This window comes from Vulpes lagopus, chromosome 9, assembly GCF_018345385.1.
Source record: "Vulpes lagopus strain Blue_001 chromosome 9, ASM1834538v1, whole genome shotgun sequence".
Classification (NCBI taxonomy): domain Eukaryota; kingdom Metazoa; phylum Chordata; class Mammalia; order Carnivora; family Canidae; genus Vulpes; species Vulpes lagopus.
Window position 1 is genome coordinate 46,211,656 of NC_054832.1, and position 17,624 is coordinate 46,229,279.

The following is a 17,624-nucleotide window of genomic DNA, read 5'->3' on the forward strand; positions in this document are numbered from 1 at the left end:
CAGTGTTTGGGGGATAGAATTTAAAATTCTGGAAGACAGAATTTTTTTACAATAAATTTATTTTTTATTGGTGTTCAATTTGCCAACATACAGAATAACACCTAGTGCTCATCCCGTCAAGTGCCCCCCTCAGTGCCCGTCACCCATCCACCCCCACCCCCCGCCCTCCTCCCCTTCCACCACCCCTAGTTCATTCCCAGAGTTAGGAGTCTTCATGTTCTGTCTCCCTTTCTGATATATCCCACTTATTTTTCTCCTTTCCCCTTTATTCCCTTTCACTATATTTTATATTCCCCAAATGAATGAGACCATTCATGACATGTGACTTAAATTCCTGCAACTGTAAAATTTTGCTACGTTTAATTTTTTTCTTTTGTTAAGAAGCAGAAAAACACTTTTCCCCCCCTGAAATTTTCTTATTAAAATGCTGTTCACTTTTATTTTTATCTAGATCTTGATATCAGGTGTTGGAATTTTATTTCTTCATTCTTTATGTTTGACGGATAGAGTATGGTTTGTTTTTAATGAAGCTGGGAAATTAGTTCAAGGGGGGAAATAAGTAAAATGCATTTGCTATTCACGAGCTGAAAGTGTAGGCTATAATGAAAATCTTCCTATTAACTGTAGTGATTGAGAAATCAGTTGGAGAGCTGTAATTGTCCATTAAGATAATGAGCACCAGGAGCTAGAAACAGCATGTGTGGAAAAAAGGGCTAGGACAATGCGCCATAGGAAAACTGCAACTATCAGAGAGCATCATAAACACTAAGGGAGTATAAACGTACATAAAAAAATTACAGACACTGGGGCTGCTTTGATAAATTTCAGGGACCTCTTAATGACACTCTTAAACATGTTTAATATGAATTTTAGGAGATAAAATATTTTCATCATTTACCAATTATCTTTTTTGCATATTTTATATTAAGTTGGTTGTTGCTGATGATTTGGTCATTAATCTACAAAACAATCTGATTTAATAGTTGGGCTCCCTTTGGGCTTTCCCAAGGAAAAATAAAATTGTTCGTGTTTGATTAAGTGGTTGCAAAATGAAATTAATAGTAGCAGTGTCACCTTTAAACTTTGATGGCTTTTTATTTAAGGAAATGGAAAGTTTGGAACTTTTGAATCTTCTTAATATTAGCACTAAATAGTAGAATTATTTAGAGTGTCTTCCCTATGCTGGCATTGTATCAGGTGCTTGAACTGAAAACTAAGAAAGACACGATACCCATGCCCAGGCTGTTTAAAGAAAAAAAAAGTACTCTTGTGTGATATATTCTGTATAGTTGAGCTCTATACAGAGCTTTGCACAGTTTCTTGTTAGGGAGCCTTGAAGCATTGGTAATTTCTGACGTTGGATCATAAAAATGCAATAGAAATTTGCGAGGTAGCAGTGGAGCTTTTTGGCCACTGAAAATATATGCTTAACCAAGATATTAAAACATGAGATAATTTAGGAATAGGATTGTTGTTCTCAATGGCTAGAGGCTAGTTTGAATGATTGGGGAAATAGAAGCAGCTGATGGGAAAGTAGGTAAGATGGTTACAAAGATGAATGTTTGCTTATATATCTAGACTTAATGTGTGCAAATAGTGTCAAAACAAAAGAAGTAAAATATTATAGGAACACTATATTTAATTTAGTTAAGCACTTTAGTGCTTGTTGAAAAACAGTCTTAAAATCTGCTTCCTAGCTGAGCTGTTGCTTTAGAGTATTAGAAACATACTTTGTCGGACAGAGACACAATTCCATCTTTATGCCAAACTCTCTCTCCCCTAGCAGCCTGACTCTGTGGTGTAGGATTGTGTAACGGAGGTTCTTGCGTCCCTCTGAAAGTCACTTCCTGGAGGAGGTGGTGGAGGAAAAGGGAATGATACTCTAGAGAAACACGTGTCTGGCCAGGGGGAAGGACGTTCTCAGTTGTAGACAGTAGAATATACATACCTCCTATTCCTGAATCCATTCAAGGTAAACAGTCCTTTTTGACCTTTCCTTTTCCTTCCTTCCTTCCTTCCTTCCTTCCTTCCTTCCTTCCTTCCTTCCTTTCTTTCTTTCTTTCTTTCTTTCTCTCTCTCTCTCTCTCTCTCTCTTCTTTCTTTCTTTCTTTCTTTCTTTCTTTCTTTCTTTCTTTCTTTCTTTCTTTCTTTCTTTCTTTCTTTCTTTCTTTCTTTCTTTCTTTTTCCTTACTTCCTTTTTCCCTCTTGACTCTGCTTCACTTTACCCATTCATCAGACCTCTGCTGGACCTAAAGGCAAGTGACAAAGAACTGTTTGGGTCCTTGGCAGTTGCTCACGTAAGTGCCTTTTTTCTGGCCAGGGCCTATTATGTCCATTCTTGACTTTCTGACTTCCAAATTCGGCCTTTTACTTAAGTCAACCTCAGTTCCCAACAGGTTGACCCTCTTTATATTGACACACCTCTACCCCAGGCATTTCAAATGACATTGTGGACTTTGGACTCTTCTATATCTTATGGTTTTATCTGTTTTTGCCCTCTAGTGTCCACTATTGTCTCTAGGATATCTGGATTGCTGGGTGCATGCTTTGCCACAGATCTTTAAACTTTGATCCATCCCAGCTAGCTTATTTAAAGAGTTGTGTTACTGATAGGCTTTTTTTTTCTTTTTTTTAAACAAATCAAATATGAGATTTACCCCCAAATCATAACAAGTGGGATTTCAAATTTAATTGGATGAAAATACTTTTTTAAGCGGTACCTGGGTTGGCTCAGTTGGTTAAGCATCTACCTTCGGCTCAGGTCGTGATCCCGGGGTCCCAGGATCGAGTCTCACATCAGGCTTCTTGCTGAGCAGGGAGTCTGCTTCTCCCTCACCCTGTTCGTGCTCTCTCTTGCACACGCATGCTCTCTCTCTCTCTCAAATAAATAAATAAAATCTTTTTAAAAAATATTCTTTTAAGTCCTGGAAATTGGCCATAGTAATATTCACAGTATTGTGATATGGAAACAAACTAAAAGTTAATTTTTAAACTATGTCCAGTACAGCTCCAGGAACAAAATTATTTTCATTAATCTCTGCCTGGGCAGCAGTTCCTTTTTTCTGTACTCAATTCAGAAATCTCCATGCTAGCACATTACACTAGGCAAGTCCTTCTGTGTGTATTGTGGTGAGCATATATGTGAGAAATTACTGTCCTTGGAAATTTGAAATGGAAATACTGGAAGCCTTGGAAGCCATGAGACTTAATCCAGGAGGATTAAGGGAAAAGAGGTTCTCCAGTAAAGAGGCAGAGGGGCACTTGTGAGAACCTCTACCTTTGATTGAGACCTTAGCTTTTTTCCTACCTGCCTCTGTCTTCCATATCTCTGAACTTTTTCTTTACATTTTCTATTTATTCCTTCCTGATGTTCTGTGGAAACACTCCTTAATCAATAATCACTAGTTCATTCTTCACCCTGAACCATTCTACTCTTTTATCAATATGTTGAGTTTATTATTTCTACAATTACATTTTGTGCACCTGATATCTCCAGTTGTGTTTTTTTTTGTTATATCTTCTTATGCCTGTTCAAATATTCAATTTTTTCTCTTAGCCTTATTGTATGAATTTATTTTAAATATTTGTCCTGCCTGGATTCATTAATTCTACATTGTGTGGTACAGATAGTTCTATACAAGGTCTATTTTTTACAAAGGCTGTAGTATAGGTGGGTGAAACCTCCAGAGATGATCAGTAATGAAGCCCCAGCCTCAGCTTGTATCTCTCAGTCTTTGGGAGTTGTGTGTGTGGATGGGTGAGGGTGGTACCTCAGCATAGTGAGCGTTATAATGTAGAGAGATTTTAAAAATATCCATGCCTGCTGAGTCTCTCCCTCTCCTCTAATTCTGATTTAGTTGGTCTGGTAGGGGACCCAAGCTTCAGTTTTTCAAAGCTGCCTTGATAAAGTCAATGTGCAGCCTCATTTGAGAACCTCAGAGTCCTAAGCATTGTAAGAAATGGTAGTGGGAGAAAATGCTTGGGGACAGCAGGGCACACATAATCCATCATGTGCTTCTCTGCCATTATTACTGCAGCTGGGAATGGTAATGAAGTGATTAATGATCTGTCCAGAGCAATTTGGGGAGAAGGGACAACCAATATACCCAGAACCTATCCTCTATCCATGACTCAGGACTTGTCTCTTCTCTGGACTGCTGCATCTGAAGGGGCCCCAGGGTTTTCCCACCTTTGATTTCAGTCTCTCCTTTTATGCACCGTCTCCTGGATTGGAGGGAAGATGTTCTTGTTGGGAAGCACAATGTTGAGTTCTCTAGTCTGTTAGCCTTGCCCTGTGAACAGTGGCAGAGAATGTGCAGAAACAGCCAGTGCTACACAAAAGCAGACTCTTATGTATCATGTGTTTCCCTGATGACTGGCACTTCTTTATACCCTCAGGGTACTTAATCATCTGTTTCTGAAAACTAATATAATGGTAACAATTTGCATTATTTAAAGTGTTGTGAAAGTCTAAAAATGACAAGATTAAAAGTGCTTTATAGTAGGAAATATTTCTGTGTAATATTTATACTTGAAATATTCTAATATAATTTTTAAAAAGATTTTATTTATTTATTCGTGAGAGACACAGAAAGAGAAGCAGAGACAGGAAGCTGGTTCCCCACAGGGAACCCCATGCAAGACCTGATCCCAGGACCCCCGGACCATGCCCTGAGCTAAAGGCAGATGCTCAACCACTGAGCCACTTAGCTGTCCCTCCAATATAATCTATTTACAGATTTATTTATTTATTTATTTATTTATTTATTTATTTATTTATTTATTTATTTATTTTAAAGAGAGCGTGAGGGTGTGGGAGGAGGGGCAGAGAGAGAGCAGAAGAGAGAGAGAGAGAGAGAAGCAGACTGCCAGCCAGGTACCGGGCTATATCTCAGGACCCTAAGATCATGACCTGAGTTGAAATCAGGGGTCCAATACATAACTGATTGAGCCACCCAGGTGCCCCTCCAATTGAATTTTGTTGAAACTCTCTTTAAAAATTATTTAAAAATTTCCTATTGTATTAAAGGAAATTCTGAGTATATTCCTATTGTATTAAAGGCCTTCTGAGTATATTTCCTATTGTATTAAAGGCCTTCTGAGTATATTTTAAACACTTATGAAGACTTAAGATAATCATAGTGAGTATTACTTTGTTATGTCTTGTAGTTCTTGGAACTGCTTAATAGTTTTATTCTTTATTAATTGGGTGTTATTATTTCCTGTAGCATTCAGAAGAACTACTCTTCCTGGGGTGCATGGTGGCACAGTCGGTTGAGAGTCCCACTCTTGGTTTCAGCTGAGGTCATGATCTCAGGGTCATGAGATTGAGCCCTCATTGGGTTCCATGCTCAGCTCAGAGTCTGCTTAGGACTTTATCTCCCTCTCCCTCGACCCTCCACCAATCCCCATGCTTACTCTGTCTCTCCCTCTCTCAAATATATAAGTAGATAGATAAATCTTAAAAAAAAGAATTGTTCTCCCTGATTCTCTGTTTTATTCTGTAACAGTTTAAATAAAAGGATACCCATTTTATCTAGAGTTATATAAAAAAAAAGAGTAAATACATGCAGACTGAGGCTTAATTTGACGAATGAAACCCAGTGTCCAATTTTGTGAAATGTATTTTTTTACTTTTGGGAAACAATGTTTGGCATATTTCTTATTTTAGAACTATGTTCAAGTAGTTGAATTTGCTGGATTTAGGTAATCACTGGAAGAGATAGATCGCTTACTCTAATTAAATAGTATGGTATGTGTCCTGATATATTATTTTCCTTAAACAACAATAAGATTAAATCCTCCCAGCCCCTTGCATATTCTTTTCTCCCCCTTTAATTCTGGAGCACATTACCAGCTCTTTAACGGATACTATTCTGGTTCCCTCAAGCATTTCCATAAGCATGCTACTATAAATTCAGGTGAAACAGGGATGAGTGGTATTTATCATTCAGTAGATATTAAAAGAACTGTTTTTATGTACAGATGATATGCCACTAAACTGAAATTTTCTTTTCAACCATTTTAATAGTTGATGTGAGATAGTTGCAGTCTTTAAGGTGACCAAATTAGCCACTGTGCTCATCATTTTACCTGTCACAACAGAGGCATTCATACACTCTATTCCTTAGGTTTGCTGTACAAGATGTGTATAGATGTATGTTACTGAATTGGATATGACCAAATTATATGATGGATTCCATTTTCTAGATATAACAAGTGGTTTATAAAAACATTTGGCCTGCAACTCAATAAGTCACCCAAATGATAAATATTAAATTAGAATGTAAAGTATATCCCTATAAATATGACATTGAAATTAAAATCTAAATAACTTTATAATTTTCTCACTCTTCTTTTTTTAACCAATCTGCCATTACACTGAAATGAAGAAGGAACACTTCACATAGGTACTTGATTAAAATAGGTCATTGGAACACTGCGTAATGTTTTTTGTAATGCATGATTTGCACAGAAAAACTTATTTGTGTTATAGAATGTGATGTTTTGCAGTCATACCATCCAACTGGATAATTTAATGCCCATGAAGCAAATGAAATGTACCATTAAGTATAAATATATTCTTACTGAAAATGGCCACCTTACCCTCTGATTACTCAAAATTTTGGCAAAGCAAATATGGCACTATTTTAGTCAGAATGGGAATAGTTTGCTTTACATACAGTGCTTATCAAAAGATCTTTTAAAATGCCATCTGACTTTGAGATCCTTTGTATTATATGTACTGCTAAAAGCAGAGAACTTGTAGAACAGAAAACAGAGCATAGAAGCATAAAGTAACCCATGCCATGAAATCTTTACAATTTTTCCCCCTGAGTTATATGCAGACACTGATTATCACACTGACTTGAAATAACGGATTAATGTTGTCAAGAAGGTTTACATACGCAAGATAGGCCATCTTTCAAATAAGATTTAATATATTTTTGATATTACTCAAAAAATATTTTTAAATCACCGATTTGCTCTTATGCTAGATAATTAACACCATATAAAATAAGTAATTTGGGGATCCCTGGGTGGCGCAGCGGTTTGGCACCTACCTTTGGCCCAGGGTGCGATCCTGGAGACCCAGGATGGAATCCCACGTCGGGCTCCCGGTGCATGGAGCCTGCTTCTCCTTCTGCCTGTGTCTCTGCCTCTCTCTCTCTCTCTCTCTCTCTCTCTCTCTCTGTGTGTGTGACTATCATAAATAAATAAAAATTAAAAAAAAATTTAAAATAGGTAATTTGAGGTTAACTGTTTAGCCACTATGGACTATTTTCTACTTAGAAGAAGTGGATTGAATTTTGTCCTGTAAGCTCTGTGATGTTTCATTAACATTTCAATGCAGTCTATTTTTAACCAGAATTTAGTTTATCCCCTAGAAAGAGTCCCTCCCCCCCACATCACAGAAAACCTGTAAAGGATGCCATCGTCAGAGTACACTAAGCAAATCAGAACTCTACAGTTGCTTATCTAATAAAAAAAAAATGTTTTTCCCTAGTCTTGTTGAGTCCTTGAAACCTAATCATTTTGGTGGATGTGGCTGAGAATCCTTTAGCTTTCTCCATCTCATGCCAATGTGATCTTCTGTAATTCCTCTTGTAATCTGTCCAGGGAAATACAGTGTTCCAGTTGTGCTTTCTTTCTTTGAGGCAGTTCCAGTGGTAAAGTATTTCTCTTTGCCTTATACAGAGTCGGCCTGGGAGAGGCGAGCTCAGCTGTCAAAATACTGTGACTGTTGATTTCTATGCCTTGTCAGAGAGTGCTCCCATACTCCTGCCAAACTCGGGGTCTGATATATTAGGGACTCCTAAGGTCATCTATCTACACTATCCTTAGACTTTTCTTAGTGAGGCATAGCTTGTGTAGTTACCGCTTCCCAAGCAAGGAGGACCTTGTGTGGTCCAAACTGTGAGGTGAGAACACAGGTATATACATACACTGAACCAGAAGGATTTCTATTCTAATACTTGTGCTATATTGAGAATCACACCTGTTAGGCATAATTAGCAAAACAGAAAACTGCAGGGTTGAAAGGGAAAAGGTCATGTAAAACATATGGCAGAGAAAGAATAAAGATTTTGTATTAAAAGCTCAGAGAAGAAAAACAAAGTGAAATTAAATCAGTCTGAGTCTTAAACTCCACATTCCAGGGTGTATTGGTGTGGAAGGAAGGAGCATAGAGATATTTCATTTGAGCCGAGGACATATGTTTGGCCTGAGGTTTATTGACAGCGTTAAGAGCATAAATCCCTGGGTATTGGAGAGACATCTGAGTAATATCTACCGAGACTAGGAGGGATAATAATTGAGTAATAGCACAAATATGTTCAAAACCTTCCTGGCACATAATTTTGTTCATGTCTATGAAAGTCATGAAAGTGAAGAGAAATGTTAGAACAGTTAAGAGCCAAGACTCTGAGCAACACTGCTTGTGTTCAAACCCTGGGACTCACTTTTACCAGCTGGGTGACTCTTGACAGGTTATGTAACCTCTCTGTGTATTGGATTTCTCATATCAGAATGTGTAGCAGCATAAGGCTGTGGTTGGGATCAATTAATGAGTATAAAGTACTTTCAACAGTGCTTGGTACATTAAAAAGTGTTCAATACATGTTAGCTAAAAACAAACATTAGAATAACCAGGATATTTATGATAAAGGAAAGGAATGATATGCCACAAGGGAAATTGGACCTGTTTTTACCATTCAGCCTTAAAGTACTCTTCGTTCGGCAAGTAGTTTTCAAGAGCCTCGCCCCCAGAGTTTGATGTGGCTTTTGTATTCGGGTCCATAAACCTTTCTCAGTCACATTTAAGATCCTGTAAGACATATGACATACTTCTGTAAACTCACAAAATAATAGCAGTATCTTACACTTTTTCTTTGTTTTCCAATGTATGAGTTTTTTTGGAGAGAGTTAAGACATGCTCTACAGATCAGAATAGTGAGTCTGCTTACAAGTTTGCCTTTATGAACTTGTAATTTGATAGAAGACAGTGCTGACTTCAGGCCAAAGAATCATTTATGTTTAGAGTGGCAATCAGCTCTTGCCTTGAGCAAAGGAAACATCATCAACTTAATTCTAAAGGTTCTTTATTAGGATTTTTTTCCTAGGTAAATTAAAAAAAAAAAAAAAAACTTCCATTACTTTTACCTTTAATAAAAAACAATTCTGGTGACTGATTTCCCATTGTAAAATACTAAATTGGAGCTGTCTATTGCTTTGTACTTCCCTCTTGGTTAATACTTTGGCTCAAATGAATGGCTGTAAGAGTAAACTCTAGCAACCTGAGCTTTACATTATCTTCAACAGGCAACCCGAGGACTATTACCTAGAAAGCAGTTCATTATTCATCCCTTTTGAGCAGTTGCCCAAATGAAACAGTGGTGTCATACATTATATTAACATGCAGCACAAAAGATCTCTGCTTACTAAACAGTTCTGAGCTCAGGAAAGGCTTGGGCCTTCTTCCAACTATTAACGTAAAAAACTTACTGACATCAGCAGAAAGCAAGTATTAAATGCAACGCCATGATAAATCTGAGGACTCTTGCCCTAAATACAGCTTTGGTAGCTTTTACTATGTGCCTCCAGATTCTGCTGCTGCATTTCCCTAGTGAAATCATACTGACTAGAACTAAAATTAGGAAGACCTATGTGACAGGAATTAAGTATCTTTAGTCTCCAGAATGGCCAGCCAGGGCTGCCGTCATCCAAAATTACTAATGGAGCCTTGGATCCTGTGAAGAGAGAACCAGGTGTTGGGCTTTGCCTCGCACATCAACACTGATGAATCTTTGCATCTCGCTTTCCTGCGGCTGCAGCAGGTGGAAGTATGAGCAAAATACATCTTCTGATTTCCTACATCGGGCCAAACAGAATGATTTCTAATGGCATCTTATCCAAAAACATAGGACTTCAGTAATATACATTTTTTAATTCGTTTGTGTTCGTTACAACCTTTTAAAGCAGAATGGGACTTGAGCACTCACTACATTTCCACTCACAGAATTTGCTGAGTTACTTCTTCAGCAGCTTTACAACAATGCCTACGTAGGCTTAGAATTTTGCTACCCTAAACGATGCTTTTCTTTGGAAAACAAGCTCTATACATAGTTCCATCAGGTTGGTTCAGTTTAACATACTAGTTCTGACACATGCAGTTGGTAACTACGGGGGATGGGAGATTTTAAAAAGTAGATCCTAAAAGGTGAAAGTTGTTCTAACCAGTATTTTTCTTTTAAACATCAAGGCATAGCTCAGAACACTTCAGTGACAAAAATAATTTGGTCTTACTAAGGAATCTGCTTGTTGGCTAAACACTTTGGACCCCACAGGTTAGGTTACATACACCTCTTACAACACATGTTATCTTGTCCTGTTAAAAGAAGCCAGCATGAACTAGGAAAGATAAAACTACATGTCATGGTGTCACACTCAGAAATAGAAATCTTAACATCCCCATAAGTAGTTATTGTCATGCCATACAGATGTCTTAAATGTTAACAAAAATTAAAATATCCTTGAAAATAATCATCAGAGGGAATGAAGATAAAATATTGGGTACGCATACAAGTAATTCCTGGGGCAGCACGTAGACAACCTCTTCCGTGCCTGATGTGTCACCATTGCCTTCAAGGGGTGGTGTCTCTTCGCTTGTGGCAGTACTGCAATCATCAGCGGTGGCATCGTCTTTGTCAACGCCAGGACCAAGTTTGGTCGTCTTGTAGATCCTGTTAGCATGTGTCTGGGCATCTTCCAGACTGAAGCCAGAAGACAGGAGCCAAGTTTCATAGAGCAAGATGACCAGATGACTTTAGGAATATGTTTATCTTGTCGCTGTAAAACTTGACAGCTGTGACTCCCATTTGGGGGAACCATTCTTTACACCTGAAGTGGAGGCTGCAAGGAGGACAATAGCTTGTTGAAAGGACTGAGCACTCACATTCTTGAAAAAAATGCAAGATCCAGAAAAGTGTGTTTGCAAGTATAGTGAACTTTGGCTTCTGAGGGTATTTGCTTTCAGATATGTTAAAGATGTGTATAGGTTTACTGTCACTTTCCAACCAACTGATTTACCTAGTCAACTGAGGGCCATTGGGGCGGGGGGTGGGGGGGGCAAAAGAACAATTGGATAATATATGTTAACAAATAACACTCTAGCTCATTTTTTTCACTGATGTGGGGAATGTGACGATTAACTACTGCCTGCTTGCTAACCTGAAAAAGGCTAAAGATCAAAATATTTAGTCATAGTATTTATTTATTTATTTTTAATAAATTTATTTTTATTGGTGTCCAATTTGCCAACATATAGAATAACACCCAGTGCTCATCCCATCAAGTGCCCCCCTCAGTGCCCGTCACCCAGTCACTCCCACCTCCCCTTCCACCACCCCTAGTTCATTTCCCAGAGTTAAGAGTCTCTCATGTTCTGTCTCCCTTTCTGATATTTCCCACTCATTTTTTTCTCCCTTCCCCTTTATTCAGAGTCATAGTATTTAAATTGACTTTCCAAGGCCTTTATTACTGTGACTGGTATTGCATATGATAGTGTTCTTCTATATTTACAGTTTCAGAGTACTGTTTTTACTTTAGAATGGACTCAACCCATCAGTTTTGGTATGCACGTGGCATTCGGATTGGGAGTTCACCCTGTCTGAGTGGAAGTTATGTGGATAACTTGGTAACAGTGCATTTCTGTGGTACCGTCCCCTCTACAATTTATGACAGCTTGGTTTTGAGCCTTCTGCTAGGGCACAGTTCTTTGTATTTCCATGTCCACACAGCTTTATTGCAAAGTATCATTTGGCTTAAAATATGCCCTCTTGCACTCTAATCTTTGTCTAGAAATATCCAGAAAGTATATTGTTGATAAGGCAGGGTAGGTGCCTAACCATTTGACAGTTGATTTCAAAATCTTTGTCTAGAATTTTTACTACTAATTTTAAGGTACCAGTGATAGGAAACAAAAGTAAAAAAGAAACAAAGTGATAAATCTAATTTTTTTCATCTTTAAATACGACTACCTACAATTGTGTGTTCTATTTCCATCACCATTAAGTGGGGAAAATATATGTTTTATTATCTTCATTTCAAGAGCATGAGATGAGTTGGTTCCATAGCCTCTTTTTTATTTTCTTTCCAAGTCTAAAATATTACATATTTTACCCTGTGGCTTAAAAAGATACTGTGTTTTTCCTAATATTTCATTTATCTTTTCAGCTTTATTGAGATGTAACTGACAAATTATATTTAAAATGTACAATGTGATGATTTGATACACATGTACATTGCAAAAATATTCCCACAACTGAAATAATAACGTAACCATCACATCACATATTTACTTTATTATATGTGAGAATACTTATAATTCTAATCTCCTAATATATTTCAATTATACAGTAGAGTATTATGAACTACAGTCACCATGTTATACATTAGAATCAAAGCCCTTCCCTGCCTCTCCCTCTGCCTGTGTCTCTCCCTCTCTCTTTCTATGTCTATCATGAATAAATAATTAAAATAAAAATGAAAATAAATAAATCTTATAAAAAAAAGAACCAAAGCCCTTTTTCATTTTATAATTGAAAGTTTGTACCCTTTTACCAACATCTCCCAATTTCCCCTACCTGCAACCCCTGGCAGGGTTCTACACTTTTTCTATGAATGTGAATTTTTCTAAGATTCTACATACAAATGATTACCATGCATATTTATCTTTGTTTAGGTTATTTCACTTAGCATAATGCCCTCCAGTTGTATTCATGTTGTCCCAAATATTAATATTTCCTTTTTTTTTTAAAGAAGCACCCTACAATAGTTAATTTTATTTGTTCAAGGCTCATATTGCAAGCATTAAACCAAGCATGGGCTTTGATTCTGTGAGCCCAGATTCACATATTCAGGAAGATGAAAGCAACGGTGATCCATGTATATTGGATGAAAAAGGCTCACAGTTAAGCACATCATGGTTTAAATTTCTACAGCCTAGAAGCCAGAAGTCACAGATCTTTTTAGGTCTTTCTGGATGTCCCACAAGGTATCTGGACTTTTCTTGAGCTGGGCAACCTCATCATCCTTCAGCTTCTAGTTGATCACACTGGTTAAGTCCCGAACGTTCAGGATACACAGAAGACTCCGGAAGACTTTGTTCTCAAGACCATAAATGCCCTTCACCATTGTTGACACTGGATGAATCCTGGAGAGATTTTTCAACATGGATTCAGTGAGATCAGCCACACTTAATCCAATAGTCCGATTGGTATATCCTTTTAGCTTGATGACTTCATAGGCACTTTCAACCACCATCTTATTGCGCTTCCTTCCAATTTTCACTGTCATTGTCTGTTCCCATTTCTGGATTCAGTTCCTGAAGAGAAACACCTGCCGCATTCACTCCACTCCACACAGCCACACTTGAGTTGCCATGTTCTCCCAAAATCCATCCATGGCAGCTGCTGGGATGAATGCCAAGGTTTTCAGCCATAAGATAGCGAAATCTAGCAGAATCCAGATTACACCCACTTCCAATCACACGGTGCTTGGGTAGTCCACTTAGTTTCCAGGTAGCATATGTAAGAATATCCACTGGGTTGGAAACCACAATTATGATACAATCAGGACTGTACTTGACTATCTGAGGAATAATGAATTTGAAGACATTAACATTCCTTTGCACCAGTTTGAGGCGGCTCTCTCCCTCCTGCTGGCGGACTCCTACAGTCACCACCACAGTCTTAGAATTGGCAGTCACAGAGTAATCTTTATCTGCCACAATTTTGGGTATCTGAAGAAATAAGCTCCGATGCTGTAGATCCATCATTTCTCCTTTGAGTTTATCTTCTAAAACATCCACAAGGGCAAGTTCATCAGCCAGAGACTTTCCCAGAATGCTGATGGCACATGCCATACCAACTTGTCCAACACCCACTACAGGGATCTTACTGTTTGGGATTGCTGCCTCTTCTTCTGCAACTGGTGCAATCAGTTTTTCCTTAAGAGTTGCCATTGTATTCATCTGGGGAGTATAGAAAATAGTGAAAGGGAATAAAGGGGAAAGGAAAAAAATGAGTGGGAAATATCAGAAAGGGAGACAGAACATGAGAGACTCCTAACTCTGAGAAACAAACAAGGGGTGGTAGAAAGGGAGGTGGGTGGGGCGTGGGGGTGACTGGGTGATGGGCACTGAGGCGGGCACTTGATGGGATGAGCACTGGGTGTTATTCTATATGTTGGCAAATTGAACACCAATAAAAAATAAATTGGTAAAAAAAAGGGACCCTTCTTAATGCCCATCAGCCATTCATTTCAGTGTAATGGCAGATTGGTTAAAAAAAGAAGAGTGAGAAAATCATAAAGTTATCTAAATTTTAATTTCAATGTCGTATTTATAGGGATATACTTTACATTCTAATTTAATATTTATCATTTGGTAACTTATTGAGTTGCAAGCCAAATGTTTTTATAAACCACTTGTTATATCTAGAAATGAGTTGCCATTGTGCCCCAAGACAACTGGCTATGAGTCGCGCAAAGAAGACAGTGTTAGCTGCGTGCGTCTCCTCCAGCACGGGATCTGCCTATTTCCTTCTTTTTTAAGGCCGAATAATACTCTTGTGTGTGTGTGTATGTGTGTGTGTGTGTGTGTTTCTGTCTGTATACTACATTTTCTTTATTCATTCATCAATGGATACTCAGGTTGTTTCCATACCTTGGCTATTGTGAATAAGGCTACAATAAACATAGCAGTACAGATACCTTTTTTGAGATAAAAATTTTATTTCCTTTGGATATATACCCAGAATTGGGATTGCTGGATCGTATGATAATTTTATTTTTAATTTCATGAGGAACCTCCATACTGTTTTTCATAGTAGCTATGCTTAAGTTTACATTCTCACCAACAGTGTTGTACAAGAGTTCTCTTTTGTGTACAGTCTCAGTAGTATTTGTTATCTCTCGCCTTACTGATAAATAGATATCTAAACAGAGGTTAGGTGATTATCTCATGATGGCTTTTATTTCCATTTCCCTAATTATTAGTGATGTTAAACACCTTTTCATGTACTTATTGGCCATTTCTATGTTTTCTGTGAAAAAAAAAAGTCTATTCACGTCCTTTACCCATTTTTAATTAGAGTGTTTTTATGCTATTGAGGTATATGAATTCCATGTATATTTTGAGTATTAAACTCTTACCTTATATGTGTTTTGTGAGTATTTTTCCCATCCCATAGGTTGTCTTTTCATTTAACTTCCGGTTTCCTTTAATGTGCATAATTTTTTTAGTTTGATATAATTCCACTCATTTGTTTTCTCTTTTGTTGCCTTTGCTTTGGATATCAAATCCAAAAAAAAATCATTACCAAGAATGATACCAAGAAGCTTACCTCCTTTGTTTTCTTCTGCAGATTTTATGGTGTCAGTTCTTATACTTAAGTCTTCAATCTTTTGTGTTGATTTTTGTGTGTGGTGTAGGATAGTGGTCCAATTTCATTCTTTTGCATGTGAATATCCAGTTTTCCCAGCACCATTTATTGAAAGGACTGTACTTTTCCCATTATATATTCTTGGCTCTCTTGTTGAAAATGAAGTTAACCATGTATATGTGGGGGTTTATTTTTAGGCTTTATTTCACTCCACTGTTCTGTGTACCTGTTTTTATGTCGATATCTTATTGCTTTGATTACTATAGCTTTGTAGTATAGTTTGAAAACAGGAAGCTTGATGCCTCCAGCTTTGTTCTTCGTTTTCAACCTTGCTTTGGACTATTCAAGGTCTTTTGTGGTTCCATATGAATTTTAGGATTTTTTTGAAAGATTTTATTTATTTATTCATGAGAGATACAGGGAGAAGCAGAGGCATAGGCAGAGGGAGAAGTCAGTTCCCCATGAGGAGCCTGATGTGGGACTTGACCCCAGGACCCCGGGATTATGCCCTGAGCGGAAGGCAGACACTCAACCCCTGAGCCACCCAGGCATACCAAATTTTAGGATTTAAAAAGAAATTTGATGAACAGTGAAATTTTAATAGGTATTGCACTGTATCTCTAGACGGCTTTGGGTAGTACGGACATTTTAACAGTATTAATTCTTCCAATTCATGAACACAGATTATCTTTCCATTTATTTGTCTTCAATTTCATTCATAAGAGTTTTTTAGTGTTCGGTGTACAAATCTTTTACCTCTCGGGTTAAATTTATTGTTAAGTGCTTTAATTTTTTTTCTGAGATTGTTTTCTTAATTTTTCTTTTGGATAGTTTGTTGTTAACATGTATAAATATAACAGTTTTCTGTATTAATTCTGTATTGTGAAAACTTGCTGAATTTGTTTATTAGTTATAAGAGTATTTTGGTGGAGTCTTTGGCATAGACAATTTTACTTCTTCCTTTCTAATTTGAATGTCTTTTATTTCTTTTTCTTGCCTAATTGTTCTGGCTAGAACTTCTAGTACTGTGTTGCATAAAAGCTGTGAAAGCAGGAATCGTCTTGTTCTTGATCTTAGAAGGAAAGATTTTGGCTTTTCTCTGATGACTGTTAGCAGTGGGCTTGTCATATATGGCCTTTATTATTTGGGGTCCATTCTTTCAATACTCAATTTGTTTAGTTTTTATCATGAAAGAATGTTTAATTTTGCCAAATGATTTTTCTACATCTATTAAGATGATCATATATTTTTTTACTTCATTTTGTTAATGTGTTATATAACATTTATTGATTTGTATATATCGAACCATATGCAGTCTTGATTACTGATTTCATCTCCTGACCAGTAATTGGTCTGGTGAAATTCAATCTTGATAGGTGGTATGTTTCTAGAAGTTTATCCATTTCTTCTAGGCTATCTAAATCACTGGCGTATACTTGTTTAGAGTAGTTTCTAATAATACTTAATATTTTATATTACCACTTGTAATGTTCTTTCTTTCCCATCTGACTTCAGTCATTTAAGTCTTCTATCTTTTTACTTGGTCTAGTAAAAGGTTTGTCAATTTTATCTTTCAGAAAACAGCTTTTAGTTTGATCTTTTTTTCTATATGTATTTTTAGTCTCTATTTATTTCTACTCTGATCTTTGTCATTTCCTTTCTTTTACTAACTTTGGGCTTATCTTGTTCTTCTTTTTCTAGCTCCCTGAGGTACAAATTTCAGTTGTTTATTTGAAGGTTTTTTTTTTTTTAATATTTTTTTTAAGTTTTTAATTTATTTATGATAGTCACAGAGAGAGAGAGAGGCAGAGTCACAGGCAGAGGGAGAAGCAGGCTCCATGCACCGGGAGCCCGACGTGGGATTCGATCCCGGGTCTCCAGGATCGCGCCCTGGGCCAAAGGCAGGCGCCAAACCGCTGCACCACCCTGAAGGTTTTTTTAATGTACATATTTCTTCCTCTGAACTTTCCTCTTAGAGCTACTTTTGCTTCATGCCTTAAGTTTTGGTATGTTATATTTCCTTTTTCATTTGTCTCAAGACTTTTTTTCCTTCCCTTTTGATTTTTTTCTATTACCCATTGATTATTCAATAGCATGTTGTTTAATCTCCACATATTTGTGAATCTTGCAGTTTTCTTCTTGTAATTGATTTCCAGTTTCATACTGTTGTGGTTGGAAAAG

At 37.2% G+C, this 17,624-nt stretch overlaps 1 protein-coding gene and 1 pseudogene across 1 annotated transcript in view; one reads left to right on the forward strand and one right to left on the reverse strand.

The window, feature by feature from the left end:
• MMP16 (matrix metallopeptidase 16) overlaps positions 1–17,624 on the forward strand; it is a 293,094-nt gene that overhangs the window by 69,805 nt on the left and 205,665 nt on the right. The gene's annotated exons all lie outside the window — the stretch shown is intronic.
• On the reverse strand, positions 12,996–14,038 carry LOC121499111 (annotated as a pseudogene).